This window comes from Antechinus flavipes, chromosome 2 (genome assembly GCF_016432865.1).
Source record: "Antechinus flavipes isolate AdamAnt ecotype Samford, QLD, Australia chromosome 2, AdamAnt_v2, whole genome shotgun sequence".
Lineage (NCBI taxonomy): Eukaryota > Metazoa > Chordata > Mammalia > Dasyuromorphia > Dasyuridae > Antechinus > Antechinus flavipes.
The window spans coordinates 653217941-653241393 of record NC_067399.1 but is presented as its reverse complement, the minus strand read 5'-3'; the positions used below and the strand labels follow the sequence as shown (position 1 = coordinate 653241393).

General features: G+C 40.0%; 1 protein-coding gene across 3 annotated transcripts in view; it reads left to right on the top strand.

Annotated features, from left to right (window-relative positions):
- The window catches only part of PEAK1 (pseudopodium enriched atypical kinase 1), a 254170-nt gene that overhangs the window by 59762 nt on the left and 170955 nt on the right, over positions 1–23453 (top strand). The gene's annotated exons all lie outside the window — the stretch shown is intronic.

Below are 23453 nucleotides of genomic sequence, written 5' to 3'. Positions count from 1 at the left end.
AAGAATATTGACCTCCTCCTGCTATTTAAATTCTACAGCAAAACAGAAACACTTATTTTCCAAAGAGATGACATTGAAACCATGACACCTTCGTTCTCCTATGACTTTATTATCCCAAAAGGGTAGATTTAATAAGGCATTCATTGATGTTGGTTTAGAAAAGTGACAGGTCTGCAAACTACCTTTTTTGACCCAATGCACTTTTGCCTGGTGCCATTGAACTTGAGGCCATGTTTCTTCCAGTTAAATTTTAGACAAGAGAAGGCAACTAGGAATGCCAGCGCCTTAGTGGTGGTTTTCTCTCTGTTCTTCAGCATACTCAGTGTGACTTGTGGTCATAATTTCATAGAAGACTAGAGGCAGAGTGGATCATAGAGGGCTCACATTCACCTCTTTCTGTGTCTAAAAGATGGGAAACCAAGTGCAGTGATTTTCTGAGATTATGCCCCTGGCAGTCGTGAGCCAGAAGATACATCCAGGGCTTGTGCCTCTGCAGTCCGGCCACCTTCCATCCCATCAGACTGTTCCTTGTGTTTGCTCTGAGCAGATGGGGTAACCACGATCCTCATCTCTTCTCATTGCCCTGCTGTTCCTCTGTCACAGGTTTGGGAAGGAAGTTTAGTCAGCCTAAAGGGTTAGCATGAAGTGGAATTGGCAGTATGCAGTGCACTTGACAGGAAAGGGATCCCCCCCTTTTTCTTTCCTTGTCTTCCCTTCGCTGTTTTATATTATAATATTTTTTTGCCCCCAACTGAATCAATGGAGAGGGGACTCCTTTAAGAGTTGTATTTTTCTCTTATTAATTGGATTTTGTTTGGGTTTAAAAAATGAGTTTGTGTCAAGTTTGATTTAGTAAAGTTTCTCTAATAAAGTTAGTAATATGTTTTCTCCATCCTGTATAATTTTTTAGGGAATATATTTAAAATCTTCCAGAATGTCAGTTAAAGACTAGGCACATTAAATGACATTAAGATGAATTCTTCAAATCTGGAAATCAGGAAAGGACATTGGCAACAGCCCAAAGTAATGTAAAGCTGAATATTGAATAGACTTACTAAAGGATTGCAACTTTGGGCTTCCTGCTTAAAAGTGAAACCTGGTGCCTCATCTTTCCAGAATCCAGCCTTTTATTCTGGCCTGAAAGTAATTCTCATCGCACAGCTTCTCATAGAGTATTCTGTGTCACACTTGGGGGTCCCAGGGGAAATGCTAGATTTCTGCAGTCTTCTGTCTCATGTTCTTATGAGGTCGCCTGCATGGAGGCGAGTAGATCACTGAGTGCGGTTCCTTAGCTGCGCTGTCAAGGGTACTCAGTAGATCCTGCAATGATGGAGTCACTGGGGTGTGAGCTGCCAGTTAGGAAGGTGGGTACCTCCCAATTGGCTTTACCAGGCCTTTCTTTTTCAGCTTTTTGACCAAAAACAAAGTCCAGCCACAAAGGACATTTTTCTCATTAAGACCAAAAACAATGTCCATCCACAAAAAACATTTTTCTCATTAAGCTAGGAGGGCTGTGGGCCAAAGGCAAAGGCAGAGCCTTTGTCCACTAGGTTATGGAAGGAAAGCTGGATTTCTCTTCATTTTGTAAAGAAAGTATGCTTCATTGTTTCTGCTGATGCATGCGGCAAATTCCAATGAAAACTCAGACTGTCAGATCACTGCGGAATTGCCTGTGCCCTAAATAAACTCAGTGTTCAGCTCTGGGACTGAAATCCTCCAAGATGGTGGTTCACACCTTGATAATTCTGGACATCAGTTCCTTATGAATGATCTGAAGATCCTTTCCCCTCCTTACCATTGTCCTCTGAGGTACATTCTGTTCCAAAACACATTTGAAAATGTTCAAGATTTTACTCGTGGCCTTCTCTGACGCTTCTAGTGGTACAGAAATGACCCTCAGGTTCTTCAAGGTCTTGTTTCCGTGGTATTCTGGGGTTTCCTGGGCTCAGTAATCTTCAAGGATCAACCTAGCAATGGGCTATTCTCTGCTAAGAGAACAGAGGGTCAGAGAAGCTCATTATTAGCTTGATTATAAAATTATGAGTTTTTTTTTTACTGCAGCAACTCTTAAAAACCATATGCTGACTCTCAGGAAGATTATTAATGGTCACTGGTGGTGAAGGAGTGCTCTTACCACTACCCCCCATATAAAATCACTGATCCTCTGCATACTGACAAGCACAATCTGGACACCACAGGGAAAAAGATCGGGTTTGTATTTGAACCAGCCTTTAGCTAGTACAATCCCCTTCATTTTCAAATGAGGAAACTAAGGCTCTGAATGATGAATTGAATTGCCTGTGGTTATGAAAGTGGCAAGTAGGAGAGTGGGAAGCTTCCAAGGTTGTAGCCCTCAATCTTCATAGTCAAGCAGGGGCCATTCTTTTTGGTGTTTGGTCTAAGGAAGGTGGAAATCCAATAAAAACTTACAAAATATTTTAAATATTCTGAATATTTTGGGTTTATGGTATTTCATCTTCTTCCCAGTTAGAAAAAGTCATCTTCCATATTATAAAATCTCCAAGTTTAATGAAAATAGACTCTGCTAAGGAGATCTATCTTATGAATGCTTCCATCTTTCTACTAAGGATGGTCTGTCACTGTAATGTTGAAACAGCTCCTCCTCCTTCTTGTGTGCTCTGCAAGGACAAAATATGTTTCAAAATTTAATTCTTCCTCTTCAGTCCTCCTCCACATCCCCACCATTTATCTCATAGGGCTGACTAGTAGGTCATATTTTACTAATAAATGAGGCCTGATAAATGAACCTGTCTCCTGATTTTTCTACAGTTCATTGTTTCCCATTCTAGCATAATGGCGTGGCTTTAAAAGTTAACTTGATCTGAGGAATTTGTTTACAACAAATGAATTTGTCATTAAATGATGGCAAAGATGCAAATAAAAACTTAGTTTGCTATTTAAATTCAGCATTACATTAAGCCTCCTCTTTAGATTTCTGTATTCAGGTTATCTCCACACAGCAGAAGGGACAGACAAATGAATCAGACAAAGTCTTATCAAAATATAATTTTGGACTTATGGCCACTTGTCTGGGAACTTTTAGGTTATTGATCACAGTCCTTTGGTTGCTTTTTTTTTTTTTTTTTGGAACAATAATATTATAACTTTTGTTTTTGCAAAATCTTTATTTCCTATTATATCCTTCTCCCTTTTCCCTGTTCATCGCTTTTCTTGCTGTAGTTTTGCCTCTAAAGTTCCTTTTTTGTTGTTGTTGTTGGTCTTTTGCCTGTTATGTCTTAGAAGCTGTAGGGAAAAGAACACTGATCTTTCAGGCAGAAGACCTGGGATCAGGCCAGCTTGGACACAGTAGGTTTTGTTTATTTTTTCTGTTTTCACTGCAGAGTTTTCCCTGCCCCGAATTACATTTGCAGCATGAGAAATACCTCCATTCAGTAGTCTGCTCACACTGTGCATGTGGTGATTAGGTCCTGCTAGTCCTTTGCCACAGATTTGGTAATTAGATTTAGCATAGGCTTACAGAGATACAGGAGGGCAATGTGGAGCAGAAGAGAGTTGGACTTTCAAGTAGAGGGATCTGGATTCAGCTCCAGCTTCCAATAACAGCTTATGACCTGAGCAATTAAATTTCCTTGTTTGCAAAATGGGAATACTAATATCACTAACCTCACACCATTGTTGTGAAGATCAAGGCATAATGTGTCATGGATAGTTTAATCTTAAGGAGTCATATAAATATCAGTTATTATTATTACTCATTAAGTGCCTGTTTTATAGGGCACCCCTAAATTCTGTCCCATTGCCCCACTGGGGTATGGAGATGATCCTGGTTTCTTAAAGACTGATCACAGAGTGCAAGGCAAACTTCAAGCACCACATTGGCCACAGACTAAGGAGTGATTTCCAGAAATATGGGGAGGCCCTTTAGTCCCAGGTTAGCCACTCTGGGTTAGATTCTTAATTGAGGGTAACCCATGAAATATATGTACATGTACACACATACACATACTCACACACACTCACACGCACACTCATACACCTCCACACACACACACACACACACACACACACACACACACACTCTTACCATTGTTTTGCCCCCTTCCATTAACATGATGCTGATATCCAAGGGGCAGTGTACAGAGTATAGAGGGGCTAAGAATCATAGAGCTTTGTGACCTTTTCAAAACTAAGATGTTATTAGTTAATAACTGTTAATAACTGTTGATATTCTAACGTGAGATATATGACCAGTGACTTCTGGAGGAAGTGATTCTTGGCAATCTTGACATTTTTCACTAGAAATGAAACTAGAAGAAAGAAGGAAGTTGCAGCCACATGGAAGGATGGTTTACGGATTTTCCTGGGAATAGAAAGTAAAGTTGGCAGAGGCAGCAAAAACCCATCCTTTCTTGGCACATGTGGTCATCTCATATGATAAATATGCTTATGATAAATATTTGCAAAAAGGCAAGTAATTCGTGCTTCTGCATCAGTATATGTTGCAGAGGTGGAGAAATTTTATGAATTTGATCAGACCCTGTACCTTAAATTGATATATACTTTGTTAGTCAGTGGCTTCCATGAAAAAGTAGAACTAGAGAATGGTAAAATATATATATTGCGAAATACTGATTGGGAGTAAGGAATTAAAGAAGCTAATGACCACTAGTTCCTATAGAAGCCTTACACCTCTAGGTTATAAAGATGTTCTCCAGGACAGAATCAGGACAGGCTAAGGAACAAGGAATGTCACCTACAATGTGATTTAAAGAAAACAACAGTATCTAGGATAAGAAAGGACTCATGACTAATGTGGACATCATCCCTCAAGCTACTTCTGCAAACTCAGCAAATTAATACACAGCTAGAAAAAAGGAACCAGAAACTTGTGTTTCATCCGTGTTGGGATTGCCTAGGATGGAAATGCCTTTAACATGGTAAAGTGGCAGCTGTTCTGCAGCTTTTAGATATTCACTTGTCCGGGGTCCTGTGACTCTCTGTGAGGTGCCCAGAACTGCTGTGTGTCAGAGGGAGGAGGCCCCCACCATCCATGTCACCACAGCTCTCTGAGCCTCATCCTTCTAATTCACAAAGTGCAGATAAAAATGCTTACCCTACAAGTTCCCCGGAGGGGAGGGGGAGTTATTTTTATTTTTATGTGTTTGTACATTGTAAGCTATAAATCAATGTATGGGAGCTGCCCTCATGAGTTATTACCTTTTCTAAAGTGAGTTTTTGTATATGTGTGTGAGAACCTTAGAAACAGAGAAAAGGGTACTCTGTGTGTGTGTGCAAGAGAAAGAGAGAGACAGAGAGACAGAGATGGAGAGAGAGACAGAGAGACAGAGACAACAGAGAGAGACACACACACACAGAGACAGAGAGAGACAGAGACAGAAAGAGCAACGAGAGAGAGAGAGAGAGACAATAAAGAGAGAGAGAGACAGCAAAGAGAGAGAGAGAAGAGAGAGACAGAGAGAGAGAGACAGCAAAGAGACAGAGAGAGAGAGACAGCAGAGAGAGAGAGAGAGAGAGACAGCAAAGAGAGAGACAGAGAGAGACAGCAGGGAAAGAGACAGACAGACAGAGACAGAAAGAGAGAGAGAGAGAGAAGTGGCTTCCATAGACACGAAGGTGACTTCTTCCTGGAGTCTATAGACTAGAAAAAGGTGAAATCAACTTTTGGTTTCTTTTGAAGCACACTGTAGCAGACAAGAGCAGACTCGTTCCTGATGTGATCATCATCCCTAAATGATTCCTCACACTCAGACCAGTCACGGCTTTCTCCAAGGCCAGGCTCTAAAGGAAGGCTGCCCTCATTACCAGTGCCTTTCAGGGTTTCGGGTCCCAGTGCCAGAGAGCAGAATGGGCAGCTTGGCAGAGCCATGTGGTCCACACTGCCTCCTGCCAGGCCTCCTGCCACGGGGCACTGACACTTCATTGTATCTGATCTCCTGCCGGGAGCTCCTTTCAGCAGCGCAAATGGTCACAGTTTCTCCTTGCCTCTTCCTTGCTTTTCTGTGCGACGTCCAAAGTGGGTCTCTTGAGTGCACAGGAGGTGGTTCCTTCTGCTCCTTTCACCACAAAGTGGTCTCCATAGTGAGCTTTTTGGTTCTTGAATTGAGAAGGGGGTTGTTCTTGTCCCTCATGATACCTTTCCCACCCGGGTAATGTGATCGCAGGGCTCTGAGTTGAATACTTCTTTTCCTGCCTGTGCTGACCCTCCTCACCTGAGCCCTCCCCTCCTTTCTCACGTGGCACTGCAGTGACCCAGCATGCTGAAGCTGAGGCTGGCGGGGCACGAGCTCTGGTTTCACATTGAAACTTGGCATTGTTCTGTGTGTGTGTGTGTCTGCCACGTAAGGAAGAGCTTAGCTAAATTACTTGGAAATGGGCCTTTAAGGGAATAAATGGTTTCACCTTCAAAAGCCACGAAGATGGTCTAGATAACTTTCAAGAAATTATAATCGCTGTCAGTGGAAGGAGGAACCCATAACGTTTTCATGAGTCATCAGAAGTGTTAATTTATGTTAATAGCACAACCTAGTCACTATTGGCATTTTTGTAAATTTCCCTAACCTTTAGGGGGTGCAGGATACCCCCCCAATTTAATCTAAGCTTTTATTCTAAAACGTTTTTTGTTAAGTTTTAATTTTTTTTTAACTTAAAAGGCACTTTCCCATAGAAACAATGCTATATGTAGTGGTTACAATTCTAGGCCAGAACCTCCAGATGAGATTATTTTATGGGAGATAGTGGCCTCAGAGACCCTCCAAGCTATCAGAGTTCTAGTCCCTATCCTTCCTCTTTCCAAAAGAACTAAAAGTCAAGAATAGGCTGATGAACTCTGATAGATAGCCAGCCATTAACAGGTGCCCCATTCATTGTCTATGCCAGTGGTTTTCATGTTTTGTTCCATAAACTCTTTAGCAAAAAAAAAGTTTTGTGAACCCCAGATTTAATATAGTACTCACAGCATTCTATTAAATGTATTCATTTACTGCTTGCCATAACTACAATCATAATTTTACCCCCAAAACTTTAAACTAAAATTTATATTATGTAATTATAGTAATAAGATGTGAAATTTTATTCTACTATAATCATGAAAATTACAAATATGACATTTTAAAACTCTAATTACAAAATAATTTCAATTTTTTGGTCAGACATTCTTTAAGAATTAAGAGACAATCCAGCAAGATCTTGTATAGTTAGTATCTATAAGACTTCATGTTATGTGTCTTTATTTTACAATTATTATTGAGTATAAGTGATGGTTTAGTGAAATAATGAACTTGGAAGATATTTTAAATTTTATAACATACATGAACTTAATTTTGATGTCAATCTTTAAAAAAAAATTTTTTTCTGAACAAAAATTTGCAGTATTTGGCTCCATACCAGACAGTATTAAATGTGGTTCTGCTTATAAGTTCTCTTGCTGAAAGGTGGAAATTAATTTTTTAAAAAAAAATTTAGCCTCTCAATGAATCAACAAAAATGAATAACTTTTACAGCATGAAATCATTTTTTTTATTGATTCACAACAAGTGATATAGTAAATGATAAATATACTTAAAGTTCACTTGTATAAGTTTTTGTTGTTTGTTTTGTGTGTGTATGTGTGTGCGTGTGTGTCACACACACTAAGCCTTGTAGGGAAGGAATCTTCCTAAACATGACTCTTCTCTTTTCATCATTAGTGCATCAGGGCTGTGCTCTCACATTGACCAATTTACCAAAGAATAGTGTGTAACATAAACAGAGATAAATTGAAATTGAAATGAGGAAAATGCCCTTAATACTGCAGTAGAGCCAGTACGAGGCTTGTTTTGGCCAATTATTTGTGATGGGCTATGATGATTCCAGGGCAATTTTTAATGCATATGCCAAAGGGTCATGGTTTTCAACAACCTGCCCTTTGTCCTGAAAGAAATATATTGACAATACAGTCAATGAAGTTTGGTTTCAGGGAAATGGGAATGTGATAGATAGTCTGGGGCAGTGTACAGAATGCAAATGAGGGTGTGTGTATGTGTATCTAAGTGTCCATTAGGAATGGGTTGTGTTGTTAATCCTGAAACAGGGAAAGGAAACTCTTGTAGCAGTTTGGAAACAATTTGATAACAGGTTAAGAAGCTATGAGAATGTTACAGTCAGACTTCTGTGAAATCACTGCATGAACACCAAAAACATCATGATTCACATCATGTTGACAGTCTAAATTTGCTATAGAAAAGGAAAGGTTTGAAGGGAAGAAGCATTTTTATTCCGATGATACACATCAGTTATAATAATTATAAGTTTTTAGGATAAAATATGAGATTACAAATATGTCTGTGCTTGTTGTTATGAATAATACATTTGTAACACAATTGGGTATTTATTGTAACTGCTTTGTTCATCATTCTGTTGTGTCCACTCTTCATGATTTTGTGGACCATAGTGTCCATCGGGTTTTTTTCTCCAATGTTTCGGAGTGGTTGCCATTTCCTTTCATTTGAACTAATGTCTTTCTGACATCAGGCCCGGTATTTTAACCCCTGAGTTACCTAGGCAACTGGTCATGGGATAGGAGTGATAACATATGTGGAGTGAGGAAGACCTGAGTTCAAATCTCGACCTGAGAAGCTTCCTAGTTGTGTGATCTGCAGTAAGTCACTTCACCCTATTTGCCTCAGTTTCCTCATGTGTAAAACGAGTTGGAGAAGGAAATGGCAATCCAGTATCTCTGCCAAGAAAACCCCAAAGGAGTCACGGAGTCAGGCAGGACAGGACAAGATCCTGGAATTTTTGGAATATAAAAGAAAATATTACCCTTTCTTAACCAGAATGAATCGGGCACCTTCATATGAGCAGAAAGAAAAATCTTCCCATCATGTGTCCTTCTTTCGTTCACAGCTAGCCACTCACAAGAAAAGGGGGCATTCTGTGTTTGAAGGAAGAGGACTTCCCTGGGAGTTATGGAACCTGGGTCCTCCTTGGGGTGCCACTGGAGAGTTTGGACTGGGGTCATCTGACCTTGGGCCTGAGGCCACATCTTAGCTCGGACACCCCTGACCGCACCCCTTGGCAAATCACTTTACCCCGTCCCAGAAACTCTCAACAATACAAGTCACAAAGAAGATGCCATTCTGCATGTGTGGAGAGAGTTTCCACACCCCAAGTGCTGCATGAGGTTGGAATTAACAAGTTCAGAGCAAAAAACAAAATTATATCATGGCTAGTGCCAAGGCAAGGAGTCAAGATCTCTTTCCATATGGAATGTACTTGCACCCAGGAGTCATGGGGGACATTTTTTCCCTTAGGATATGCAAATATTTGTGTGACATCTCATTGATTTGAAGTCTGTTTTGGAATTTATTTTAATTTTTCTTGATTATTTAGTTGTGCATTTATGGATACAACAAACTTTCTCTTCCTCTGTTCTTGTTTTGTTTGGATAATTTAATCAAATAGGGCATTGTTTTTACTTCTTTCTACTGTCAACTCCTTAAATGCTTACGGATTCTCCATCTTTTTGTTGTTGCTCAGAGGAATATCTGAATCATTTTTCAACACATATTTATTTCTCTCTACTATCACTGGTTGCTTAGGAGAATTTGTCTTTTTCTCTAAGTACCCTAAATACTTTTTCTCTAAGTATTTATGCAGCCTCTGACATTAGTTTTCATTATCCAAGACCACAGCTATGAAAGTACTAAGTAAGCTGAATTATTTTGGTGCATTTCAAGAAGGTGAAGCATTCCCCAGTATGTTTGTTTTCCCAGATAAATATCCAATTGTGCCTTGCTTTAGGCATATCAATATATGAAAATCTGGGCACACAAATCAAATAAACTAGGTTGTGATTATTTGCTTTACATATAAATTCATCATTGGATTATGCTGAATCGTGAGCCCCTGCCGAGCTTGGCTTATGAGATAAAATTCCCAGCCACTCTCCCAGAAACATTTATTGTGTGAAGTGAGCCTGCCTTTGGTGCATTTCAGTGTCTTTACCTGGAGAGGCAGCTGTGGTGTCCTGGGAGGCCTGAGACGGCCTCGGAGTTGGCAGAATAAGGCTCTGGAGGGGAAACGCCTAAGGTTGCACAGGATAAAGAGAAAGAACAAGAGCGGGAAAGGGGTTAGAGCGACCACAGGATCATGATTCGAGAGGAAGGAACCGAGACCAGAGCAGGGGAGATAACTGAGGGAGACAATGAGAGAGGGTCTGGAACTGGGGCACTGAAGGGACTGGGCTTGCAGGGGAGTTTCAAACAATGAGTGATGGGGAATCAAGGGAATTGACCATTTTTGGCTGGTGGGACCTACAGATGCTGCAGGTGGATCTGGTAGTAGGGGAGGCAGCCAGGGAGGCTGAATTTAAGGGAGAAGAGAAGGGATTTTGCTGGGAATAGAGTACTGCCTCATTTAGCCAATCACTTGCCAAGACTCAGTCATCTGATCCCCCGGTTCTCCATTCCATCTCCTTTCAACACATCTCTAGTTCAGGCCCTTATTATCTGTCCTCTCGACCCTGGCAGTAGGTTCCCAGTTTGGTCTCTTTAACACAAGTTTCTTCCCTTGCTAATCCTAGAATAGGCAAATGTCCTTGCCTTCTAGTCTGTTTTACAAATGGTGCCAAAATGATGCTCTTCCTAAATCCGCAGACCTGACTGGGTCCTCCCCTTCTCTTAAACTCCCGTAGCTCCCTGTTCTCTGGGGCCATCCCTCAAGCCTATAAGGCTCCCACTCTCTCCTTACCTCTACCTCATAGAATCCCTATTGTTTTAAGACAAAACTCAGGGACCATCTTCTGCATGAAGCCTTTGCTCACACTCTGGCAAGGAGGGCTGAGAGCTGAGCTTATCATCAGGAAGAACTGACTTCAAAGCCCATTTTGAGCATTTTCTAGCTGTGTGACCCTGGCCAAGGCTCAGTTTACTCTTCTGTAGAATAGGGATAAAGAATAGTACCCACCTCCCAGCATCGCAAAGATCCAGTGAGATTACAGAAGGCTTTTTTTTTGCAATCCTTAAAGCTCTGCTGGAATGCTAGCTGAGAAAAACTTGTCTTCTCTACCCCAAAGCACCTCTTAGCGACAGCATATTTATTCACTTTATAGCAATGCTGTATGTACATGTTTTATGTGCACTTGTCTTCCCCCTCATAATGTGAGCTGCTTGCAAGTTGGAATTGTTTCATTCTTTGTGCTCATCTCTTTTTTTTCCCTACCAGAGATGGGCAAACTATAGCTGTCAGACCCAACCCAGCCCACTCCCCGGTTTTTGTGTAAGCAATGAGCTAAGTGTGGTTTTTACATTCTTAAATAAGGTTTTAGTTTATTTAAAAATGTAAAGCCATTCTTAGCTCTACAAAAACTGACAGGTGGATTTAGACTTGCAGACAGTCCCTGTTTAATACTGTTTGACTTGGTGATCTCATCAGCTTCCTGGTTCCAGTAATCACCTCTAGATGACTTCTAGCTCTCTTTGCTCAGCCCTGACCTTTGGATATCCCAGAGACATCTCTTCAACCTCAGTGGGTTTAATATGAGCTCTTTCTCTTCTTCCTCACCTCCCTGTTATTGTCAAGGATGCTGCCATTCTCTGCCATACTGGCTCTTGACTGAGGTGTCATCCTCTCTTAGCCCCCCTATTCAGTCATCTGTCCAGTTCTGTCATTTTGCAGGCCCTCAGCACCTCATGCTTGGACTGCACAATAACTAGCCTGCTGGTTGGTCTGCCTGGGAAGTCTCTTCCAATTTTCCACTCATCTGCCAAATTGATCCTGCCAAAGCTCAGGACTGAGCATATCACCCCATTCCCACCCCTCATTCAGTACACTCCAAGATGTCTTTTCTTTGGCTTCAGATGCCCCTTATAAGCTGGCCCCCTTCCTCCCAGTGCAATACTCTCATGCCCTCCTTTCCTGTAATCCAGGAATGCTGGCTGCCTCGCTTTTCCTCCCACAAGACATTCCATTTCCCAGCTTTGTGCATATTCATTGGCTCTGCCACATACCTGGGATTTCCTGCCTTCTTATCTCCATCTCCTAACCTCCCTGGCTTCCTTTGAATCTCGGCTAAAATCCCCCCTTCTTCAAGGAGTCTTCTCAATCTTCCAAGAAAGTTTCTAGCTCATCCTGCCTATCATTTCTTTGTACACAGTTCTTTGCATGTTTTCTTCCCTGTTGAGATGACAAACCCTTGAGGGCAGGGACTAGATTTTGCTTATCCTTGTATCTCCCCATGTTATGGTGTCTGGCCACATCATAGGTATGAGATAAATGCTAATTGGCTGACATCTGTGTCCCCAGAGTCCAGCACACTGCCTGGCACTTAAGGAAAACTTGCTGACTAATTGAAGTGCACTCCTGTCCTGATCAATCTATCCCTCTTCCTCCCCCCCTCCCCTTCCCCTCTTCCCTTTCTTATCCTCTCCCCCTACCTCCTACCCTCTCCTCTCTTTTTCCCTTTCCTTCCCTCTCTCTCCCCGCCCCTGTTTCTGTCTCTCTTTCCCTTTATCTCTCTGTCTCTGTCTCAGGTTGGGAAGCTTGACTCCTAGACCAGTTAATGGCTACAATAGATCATGGGTCTGTTGTGTGATTGGTGGCAGCTTCCTGTGAATGAGAGTCTAGGTAAAGTTCTGGTTCTCTCCTACTTTAAAACAGCTCATAATGCTAAAAGTTGGTTGGATCCAGACTTAAGGTCCTCTTTACAAAGCAAATTCAGAGTCATGCTGCAATCCAAAGGAGAACATTTAGATAATTAGCCAGATCCTCAGACAACTGTTTTTCAATACTTTGGCTCATCTGTTTCTTGAACTGTAAGAATTATACCTCTATAAGTGATGTTTTTTTCTCTTCCCATGACCAGTTATTGAATGTTTTTACTTACCAAGAATTTTTCAATTTTTTTAAAAAGACATTTGTAAACAACACACTCCTCAGTAATTTGGTACTTCCCATAGCAAAAGTTTCTGATGCAGGTAAGGACTTTATTCATAATTTCAAGGCCAGAATTGTAATGGCATCTTTCAAAATGGGAAATATGTCACATAATGAATGTTCTTTCTTTTCTCCTAGAGAGAAAGCACATGTTCAACATGAAGAAATTCTTTGCTTTCATCAAATAAATACTTCAATTCATTATTAACTATGTCTCCAATCTTCTTTATGTGCCTTTATCCAGAAAGGGAACTTACTGTGTATTGTTGTCATAAGGTTAACCCAGGCCCTGTCTGCGTCCTTAGGAGGTAATCTTCTACCACCCGGGCATTCTTTTAAGGAATATAACCTTTGGAGAGCTGATTTCCTTCTTGAATGAGAGAGCCAGCCTCCTGTGTGCACGCGCTCGTACCTGGACTGTAGAAAAAACTATTGACTGAACACACTCATTGGCTTACTCCGATTTCCCCTTGTCTCCATACCTGCTGTTCACAGAAAGGCTCTTGGTGGCAAGCTTGTGTTTAAACTTATTTTCTTGTCCTTCCCCCTCAACATCTAGAGTGTTCCTTGTTCTTTCCTTTCCACTGGAAACAGAAGCCCAACATTTCCTTGAGTGGCCCAAGGTCTTCAGAAGTCCATGTTTGAGCTTGCTTCTCGCTGCCTTGTTTCCCTTCTCTTTTCTCCTATAACTTCTCATGGGGTGCCTGTTTAGAGCTTGGCTTTTCGTTGAATGTGCTCCCGTGGTCTCTGCAGTGATCCTCTTCTCTCCAGCTATACCTAGTAAGTCAATTGACTGTCTAATGAAACTTAGAAAGGACTTGATTCTTGATTCTAAGTTGAGAATACAGGGATCTTTTTCCTTCTCTTTTATTTTCATATGCATTCTCAGCTAGCTAAATAAATGTTTTATATGTATTCATTTTTATGAGAATGCATCTGGTGACTTGGAAGCTTTCTCTTACTGACATATACAGAGCAATAAAGATGAGCTTTTTGCAATATAAGTCAGTAATGCAATCAACTCTGCCATCCTTGTCTTGAAAGAAGTAGCAATATAGATAAAACAAAAACTATTCAGAAATGCAGTATATTGTTTTTCCAACTTATTCATTCAACAAACACCCATTAAATAACTGTGATATATGCAAAGCATTGAGTTAGGCAAGGAGATGCAAAAAAAATTTTTTTAATAGTCCTTTTTCTTCAAAGGAGTGTTTTACTAGAAGTGAGGGTACCCCAATTATGCAGAAGAATCTGATACAAGATAGTGAATACATTCATCATTCAGTAAGGTAGGAGCCTCGGGCTTACATTTTGAATGGTAGGAAACCTTGAAAGAAAAAGGATTTTGACAGGTGGGGTCTGGAAAGTTAGAAAGGAATAGGATTGTGGAGAGCCACACTAAGAAATTTCTTTATCTTAGATGATAGTTTTGTTTTTTTTTTTAGTAGAGAAGCATCATGGTCAGACCAGGCCTTAGGAAGGTTATTTTGGTAACTCTGTGTGAAATAGTTTAGAGAGAAAAGGAGTCTGCGTCGGGAAGAGCAACAAAATTATAATAGTTTAGGCGGAAATGATGAGGACCTGTATTAGGGTCCTGTGATGCTTTTACCAAACTTATAGCCCCAAGACACCAAAGACTACAGGAAAGGACCCATACATATAAGTATTTGTGGCAGCATTTTTTGTGGTATAAACCTGGAAAAAAGTGCCCATCCACTGAGAAATGACTGAATAAACTGGAATACCCTAATATACTGGAATATTATTTTGCCATAAGAAAAACAAAAGGCATGGATACAAAGAAACCTGGGAAGAATTACATGAGCTGGTGCAGTGAAATGAGCAGAACTGGAACAAGTCATACAGTTACTGCCACGTTGCTGACAGCCCTGGTCAATGCAAGAACCCAGAAGGACTGCCGAGGGAATCAAGAGCTGAACTGCGCCTTCATAAACACTAACTGCTTTGCTCTGGAAGAAACATGGCCGTGGAGCTTAGAGAAAGGACTTGGGGGAGAGGAAGACGCAAACCACTCGGAGCAGTCACACAGAACTTGGGGTAGCTCATTGCACTAATGGGCAGCTATATTTCCTTATCACTATCCAAGGTGCTACCAGGGTTCTCCTTCCACTTGTTGACAAGCTTTTATTTAGACAAGAAAGTGGGGAAAAGGTAAATGAAGCAGCACTGAACCCTGTCTTCACTACTTAGTAATTGGGTGGCTTGGAACCCTATGGATCTCACTTTTCCCATCTACAAAATGGGGGTGTTTGCTTTTTTTTTCTTTATTTCAACAAGCATTTGTTAAATTCTGACATTGTGCCAGGCCCTATGCTAGGTAGAAACACAAAGGCAAAAACAATCCCTGCGCTCAAGCTCAGCTTCTGAAGGAAGGGGCAACAGGCTACCAATGTGCAGAAATACCCTGTGGACAAGCTCAACTGGAAATGTCTCAGAGACCCTCACTGGCCCAAGGGGAGACACTTCCAGCTCCTCATCCCTCAGGGACGGCTGTGCTGCTTGGAAAGGAGCACCAAGTCCTTGAAGCTGAAGGTCAGAAGAGACAGAAAGCCATTAATTTAAATACAGGAGCGATGCTTGGCTTGCTTCTCAGCCACAAGACAGTGCCTCGGGGCGCAGACTAGGAAGCCCATTTTGAGAGCTGTGTTCTTTTGTGTTCTTACCAGCCATCATCAGCCAATGGTACCCCAGTCATTTCTGTTCCCCCACACACACACACACACACACATATACACAGCAGCTTGACTTCTCTAACAAATCTTTCCTTGAAGAAACACTAAGGTATCATTTATAGTTACTAACGACATATCTTCTTAATGTGCTTGTCGGAGAAAAGTGTCCCAGCAGATGTTGTCGGAGACATGGATGACCAGAAATCGAAGTGGGCCAAAGTGTCTCCTAGTTAATGGACTGCCTGAGTGCTGCACTGGCGCCCCTCAAGTATTGACCAGCCAAGGAGATGTGCGGTCAGTGGGATCGCAGCAGCTCGCCTTTATGCGGTGCCTTGAGGTCCACAAAGCCCGTTCTCGTGTTCATATGTGCGTGACCCTTATCGTGTAAACGGGGAGACCTGAGGTTTGGACATAGTACACTTCCCCTAGTCACCTGAATTGCAGGACATCAGATCCAGATGGAAAATAAATTTCCATTCCTCTTCCTCTCTCCCACAGTGCTTTACATATTAAATGCTTTACAAGTCCAGCTTTTGAACTCCTAGTCAAACTTCTGTAGCAGGATCTGTAATGAATCTTTATTTCCCTGCTTTGAGTGTTAACTTTTTTCTCATGTTTTGTAAGTGTGGTTAATTAACATGTATATGCCCTTCTTGTGATCAGAAAGCAGATTTGTTTGTTCTTTTAAAAGGAAAAAATTTCCTTTGCTTCTAAAGTAATGTTTTAAATTTCTTTCATTTTTTATTCTCCTAAAGTTTTCCATGTACCCATGCCACTTTTCTGTGAAACATAATGTCTTTTATTTATTAAATTAAATCATCTTCTGTTTGTTGACTTAAGAGCATACCTGACTATTTTTACTCTTACATTTTAAGGTAGCATTCAGGGGAAACGTGAACAATTCAGTTCATCCCAGTGCATCTGGCCCTTAGAATCACAGTCTATGATATAATTGAGTTTTTCATGCTATCTTCTGATTTTTAAAGTTGTATAAAGGCAGCAGTCTCTGAATTAAGTTCTTGGGAAGGAAGTTAGATCTAATTTTTGATGTGACTTATTTTTAGTAAATAAGTGGTTACACCTTCTTGTCAGTAATTATCTGACATTACCTGAAATCTGACTGCTGGCTTTGCATGGCGATGATAACATGCTTGCAATGAATGGAGAGCAGAGGTAGATTGACTCTTGTGTTTTAAAGAATATCTTTGCTCTATCTTGAAGACACTTCAGTCCCTAGGTCATTCTGGGTGATCTCTGTGGGGACATTCCTTCACTAGTAGAGTGCCTGATCATCTTTCTTGGTTCTTCTCCATTCTTGCTGTGAATGTTCCATGCAGCAGAGGCCTTCCTCTGATTCCTTTCATATCTGTGGGATGTCAGTGAATCTTACAAGCCATTTTTGTCTGTTCTTTTTCCTGGTAACCCAGGAAACAGATACAACCTCAAAGACATTTTTCTTAAATGTGTCTCTGATAATGGATCAGTTATTATGATTTCACATACATCATTGTGTTTCTTTCTTTTTTTTTTTTTTTTGCATAAATAGATTTCTAAAGATATTTTTTCTGCCATGGTAATGGAGAGGAAATGTTAGGATTGTCTTCCATCACCAGACTTAAAGCTAGCTCCATTGGGACTACAGAGTGGTGGGAGCAAGGAAACTAAAAGGGGAGGGTGAGGAGATTACTAATTTTTTAAAAATTCCTTTAATTCAATAGAGACTGTTGATAAACACTGCTTATATTGAAACTGGGACTCTTAGGCAATTAAGTCTTTAATCCACTGTGTTTAGAAAAGGTGAAGAAAATATTGTGAGTATATTCTTTAGTTTAGATTTCTGTCTTTCTTTGACTTATTGCAGTAAGAAGCACTTTATACTTTAGTTTGAGAATTTGATTTCTTTGTAATATTTCCAACTGTGAGTGGAAAATATTGCCTGCATTTCTGTGGGACATTTCACAAGAGGAAATTACATCAATTCCTCAGTGTCTCCTATTTTGTAAAAGAAAATACATAATTATGGCCTTAAAGTACATTAGTGTTGGAGATGTTTAGTTATTGCATCAAACTGGCTGTCTTTTGTATTGGTGAATATCTGACTTTTAAATTGAAAATTGCTTAGTAATTATTAATCTCTTGATTGTAGAAACTGGACTCTTTTCTGTGGGCTTATTACAGAATTGTAGGTGATTGTGAAGTGAGTGTTTTTCATCTTATTGACACAAAAATTTTAATGTTTTGAATGACTGTTTCATTTGACTGCCTGGCTTGGATTTAACTGTAGCCTTGCTGAAATGATATCTTTGCTAAAGTGACTTACTTCACTAAAGGCTATAAGCTGATTTGCAAAGAAGGCCTTTTAATTTAAATATCAAAGTGTTTGGTTTTATGGTTATTAAAAAGAAATCTGATCAGAGTAATGATTATTTTGCTTATTTGGAAATTCTGTTTCATTGCATTTCTTAAAACAATAAAAACTTCAACACTATATTTTGATTTTTTTTAATGAAATTAACCTCACTGGGTCAATACTGGGAGAAGGTGAATATAATAATAAAAAAAAGACCCTAGAACTTTGAGTCAAATCTTGACACTGTTCATTGCTTTCATGGTTTGAGGCTCATTGCCTTCCTTCTCCGACTCTGTTATTAAACATCTATTAAATCATCTTTTAAACAGAGGCATTGGAGAGAATTCTGGAAAGATGGGAGAATAGGCGATAAATTTCAAGCTCTCCCAATTTCCTCCAAAAAATAGAACAACATTTATGCTTCAGGGTGAACATAGACCGGGGAAAAAATCGAGACTACTTGGGGCGGAACTGGGGTCTTCCTGATACAATCTGAGAAGCTCTGAAAAAAGATCCAGGGCTGGGGATTAATCTGTCTGAAGTACAAACACCTCTGGGTTAGCTCTCCAGAAACATCTAGTGGGACCCCTTGGGCCATCTGGTGTGGTTGGAGCTTCAGCAGGAACCTCAGAGACTTTTACCTCCCGGACTGTTTGTCAAGCTGGGGTCTGAGTCTGAGAAAACTGAGCAAACCTCGACTGATTGGGAGCACCAGGCCCGGCTGTGCTGCTGAGACATGGCCCTGGGTGAGAAGGAGCCAGCACTTGGTGAGTGCAGAGGAAGCAGGGCAAGGATGCTTCTGGCTGCAGGCACTTGCAGGAGCAGTGGGGAGCTCTTGGTTTGGGGTTCCTAGTCAGAGGGGAGGGCTGAAGGGAAGTTGACTCACCATCCCCACTCCATGATTAGAGGTGCTTATACTAATACCTCTTATTTAAAAGAAAAAAAATGAGCTGGCAAAGAACAAACCCCACCATGAAACATGGGAACAGGGAAGACTGGGATTCATCTTCAGAGAAAGATGCGTTAGTAAAAAAAAATAAAATAAAGCTTCTACCTTAAAAAGTAACGTGAAATGGCTTTCTGCCCAGAGACAATTTATAGAACTTCTCACTCAAAAAAAGAATTAAAAAACAAATAAATAATCAGGGAGATTGAGAGATTGAATGTGAACTATTTTTAAGGCCTTTACAACTCTATGAAGTTTTATGCTAATTGTAGAGTTTGATAGAGGCTGATTAATAGTTGGATTTGTTTATTTGGGCTGGCAGTGTTAGGATCAAATGAGAATCTTTTATCTAGTTTAATGACAAGTCTACTTAGTAACAAATCCTAATTTCTGATTCAAACAATAAGGATATCCAAGTTATTGTTCTGCCCCCACTATTCTTCACATGGAAACTGTTCCAGTTTGGATGAGCTGCCTTAGTGCAGGAACACATTTGTTGTACTTATGTTAAGAAGGAAGGATGGAGAGAGAGACAGAGACAGAAATAGAGGGGGGAGAGAAAGGAGGAGAAGGGAGAAGGAAAGAGAATACTTTTTTGGGGAATGCTTAGTTTTTTGAGTGATCTATACTTTGATGTCCACCAAGATTTTTTAACAGATAGAAACCAAAGTGAAGTTTACCCTAATGGAAATCTGCAATGATTTTTATTTGTCTAAGTTAGTCTCCTGAAGGAGTCTTGGAGGAGGAAGGAGGACATGTCCTGGATTTCTGTACCATACCACATGTCCTTCCAACATCACTGATGTAGGTCAGATGTGAAAGGACCAGAGAAGGGCCAGAGAAAGGCCAGGAAGCCAGAGTTCAATTTGTGGATTTCCAACAAAGCCATACATTTTTTGGCTCTATTTTCTCTTTCAAGTAAATGAGAAAAGGACAATTTATTTTTTATTTCTTCCAAGTCATTCTAATATTATTTTGTAGGAGCTTTGGCAGTTATTTCTTTCATTTGGAAGTGGATTATTTGTAACTTTTCTTATTCCTCCCAACGCATTTTCTCTGCTTCTTTCTTACCTGATTAAAAGCTATTTTCTGTGCAAAATGATGTTAAGTAGAGATCTATACAAATAATAAATTTATCCTTTCTCCTAAATAATTTGCAAGCACTGATTTTTTTTTTTTTTTTGATCCTTAATGAGAATATTTGGCAGTGACATTCTAGGTAACATGTTCTGAAAAAAATGTTTATGCTGAGTTACTGTGAGAGCAATTAAATCAAAGTAAATATATATTTTTAATTCTATTAACTGAATATCTGTTAAAGTACCACATCTTGATTTTTCTATATGAACAATAAGAAATTTCTATACATTTGAGCTTCTGAATAAGATTCATGGATAAATTACTAAAGGTATTGTCACTCATCTCACAGGATCTTCTCTTTAAATAGGAGATATATGCTAAAAGTTGTTCATTAATAAATAAGATGATAGTTGAAAATATTTATTATTGATGGGCTAGGGAGTTTCTAAAATGGACTGGGAGACTAATGCTGAAGTTCATTATGTCATCGTCTAATATCCAAAGATGAATCTCTGTGTGTGTGAACAGGATGTTAAGTACTCCAGAGAAATGGCCTGAGAGACTGAGCAGTTGAGAGGATTGTATCTCCTATACTCTTTGGAGGATTTTATAAGATCAGGTTTCCATTACAGCAGGGGCCATCTAGTAGTCAGATTCCAAATATGCATGGTAAAAATGAATTTAAAGTATAATCTTAAGTTAGTATAAGAAATGGAGCTATGTTATAGTAGAAACCAAAAGCAATGTGAAATATGGCATCATTTAAGGTTTTGGTTTTTTGTTTTGTTTTGTTTTGTTTTTAATGGTGTAATACATCGATTTTTGCATACTTCTGTTCTTTCTCAGCTTTTATTGTCCCTGTTTGGTATATGCTGACTGGAACGCATATTTCCTCTTATTTCTGCCCCCTTTTGAGATCTCAGAGATGCGTTAACTGAGCTATGGGAAGAATAAAAAAGAATCTTTGGACATTATAATCTGAACTAGTGTGAACTGTGCGTTGCTGGGAGAAAAGGACTCAACTACATCTTTTTTAAAAATAACCATTTCTAAAATAGGAGAACTTCCTCCTGAAGGCCTTAATTTGCAAAACAAATTCAGACTGTCTGAACAGGTTAACTGCTTTTGGCCCTTTCTGGCCCTACCACAGTTTATTTCTTCCTTTGACACAAATTGCCTCATAGCCAAGCTGTAGAATGCCAGCTTTTTCTTCAGAAGACAGAGTCTTCACCAAGCCTGTTTCTGTGGCAAGGGGCTCTGGTTTATCTCCAGGTGTCACTCACTCTACATGGGGCACAGGACTGCAATTTCATTTGGTCCTAGTTGACTGCATTGCACTGCCTTCAAAGTTTTGTTTCTGCGTTTAACATAGCAAGTGGGCACGAGATCAGGAATTTTCTACTTCTTATAAAATAACACTTGTATATTGATTTGTACACTGAAATCTTTTTCTGGCCAAAGGAAATAAGGGTCCACTTGATATAGATAAGTTATTGTTATAAAAAGTAATTTAGATTAAAGGGAAAATACAAATTTTACAACCAAATGCCAGACTTCCCCTTCAGAAGTCTTCTTCTTAGGCTTAACTCAGTTCATCAGCAAGCATTTATAAAACTTCTGCTACATATCATGCCCTGATGTGGTGCTAGGTGCTGTAGACAAAACTGTGGCAGCTCTGCCTTTAAGTATGTTATATTCTTTCTAGGAAGAAAATGTAAGTATGTAGGTATATGCCACATAGCTAAGATAAAAGATAGTCAATAGTGGCTCTTAAAAGAATTAGGTGGGGAATGGGAGATTTGTAGGGATTAGCCCATAGATGATCTCACCAAAATAAACTCAACATTCTTAGGGTACAAAACTGAGGCCCAGATTTTACAGTTGGTCATTAAGCAGAGAAGCTCTGTGTTCACTGAAACTGTTACTCTCAGGAAAAATACAGGGAGTCATAACCCTGACTTTGCCCATCTCAAAGCCCAAGGCAGAGGAATTTTGTGCATCTACTATTCAAAGTCCAGCCTTGAGGAGTTCAGAGATATTCATTACTGTAAGAAATAAAATATCTTATCAAGAACTCCACTGACTCATTGATGAATGCAGGAAAGATTTATTTTGCTTTCTTGCAAGAATGGGTGCCTCGGTGAGTAGACAGACCTTTAGGACTCCGAAGGTAGCATTTTATTAACTATCCTGAAGCACAAGTCCCTCCCCTGATTCCCCATTAATTGGATGTTACAGAAGTTACACATCATGAATTTCCATCCCTCATTACATAGCCAGTTCCTGCCCCCAAAGACTTTCCATTCTAGAATGAGGAAGCTTAACAGAGGAGGGCTGAAGACAGAGAAGAAATGATTCTTTTCAAATCCCAGCTACCACCCTTCATTACACCCTGTCCCCTAGAAGCTTATGTTCTTTTGGGAGAAGGATAAAACTCCCCTTGATTATTCCTTCATGTCCTCGTAGGGTTCAGTTTTCTCATTTAAGTTTCCTTTCTCCAATTTAATTTTTATAACTATGAAAAATTCCATCCATTTCTCATAATCATCAAAAACCTTGGCTACTAGGTTCTTAATTGTTTCAGCCATGATATTACCCTGAGACCTATTAAGCTATAGAGGATTTGTCCACAGTGATGAAATCCCAAATCTTTGAAGTTTTGAAGAAATCATAATAATACTTTTATGATAATTTATAATTCAAAAAAATGATTTACTTTTTCCAGCTTTGAAAACAAGAAGACTTGAATCCAGGACTCTTTTGATACATCCTGGCAATGTATCCCTGGGCACATAATAACTCTGAGCCAGGGCAATCCACAGGGACACTTCAGGATATTTGTGAACTTAGGAAGAAAAGTACATCTTTATTTTTGCTGCCCTCTAGTTTTTAACATCTCTTTCAATCGTGAAGGCCATGAAATATTCTTCTGAGAAGGGGTCTATAAGCTTCACCAGATTGTTAAGAAGAGCCTGAAGAAAAAAAGGTTAAGAACCCTTTCCGACCTACTTAATGACCATAAGTTACAGCAAAGGTTTTGATCCTTATTGATGAAGGGAATTTCCTCAACCCAGAGATCTCTGTTCCCAGCCTTTAGGTTCATTATCAGAACAGTCCTGGGGAGTGGACTGAGTGCAGATAGCATTATCTGCATTGTACAGATGAGAAAATGAAGACCAACAAGACTGAAATGACTAGTCAATGGCCACACTAGGATTTAAACCCTGTTCATCTAACCCAAATTCAGTGCGGATCCTGCCGTTACCCCTGCTTCCAGGTAAACAGCCATTATTCCCATCAGCGGATCTATTATCGCATTTATATGGGGATTCCCTCTGATGTTAGAGTTCACAATACAGTGGTGCCTTCTCATCCTGTATGACTTTTCTCTGGACCTTCCCATAATTCTGCCCAAAGAGGCCCATCCAGGAAGTGATGATGGCCTTCGGGTGGCCATTGTTTGGGC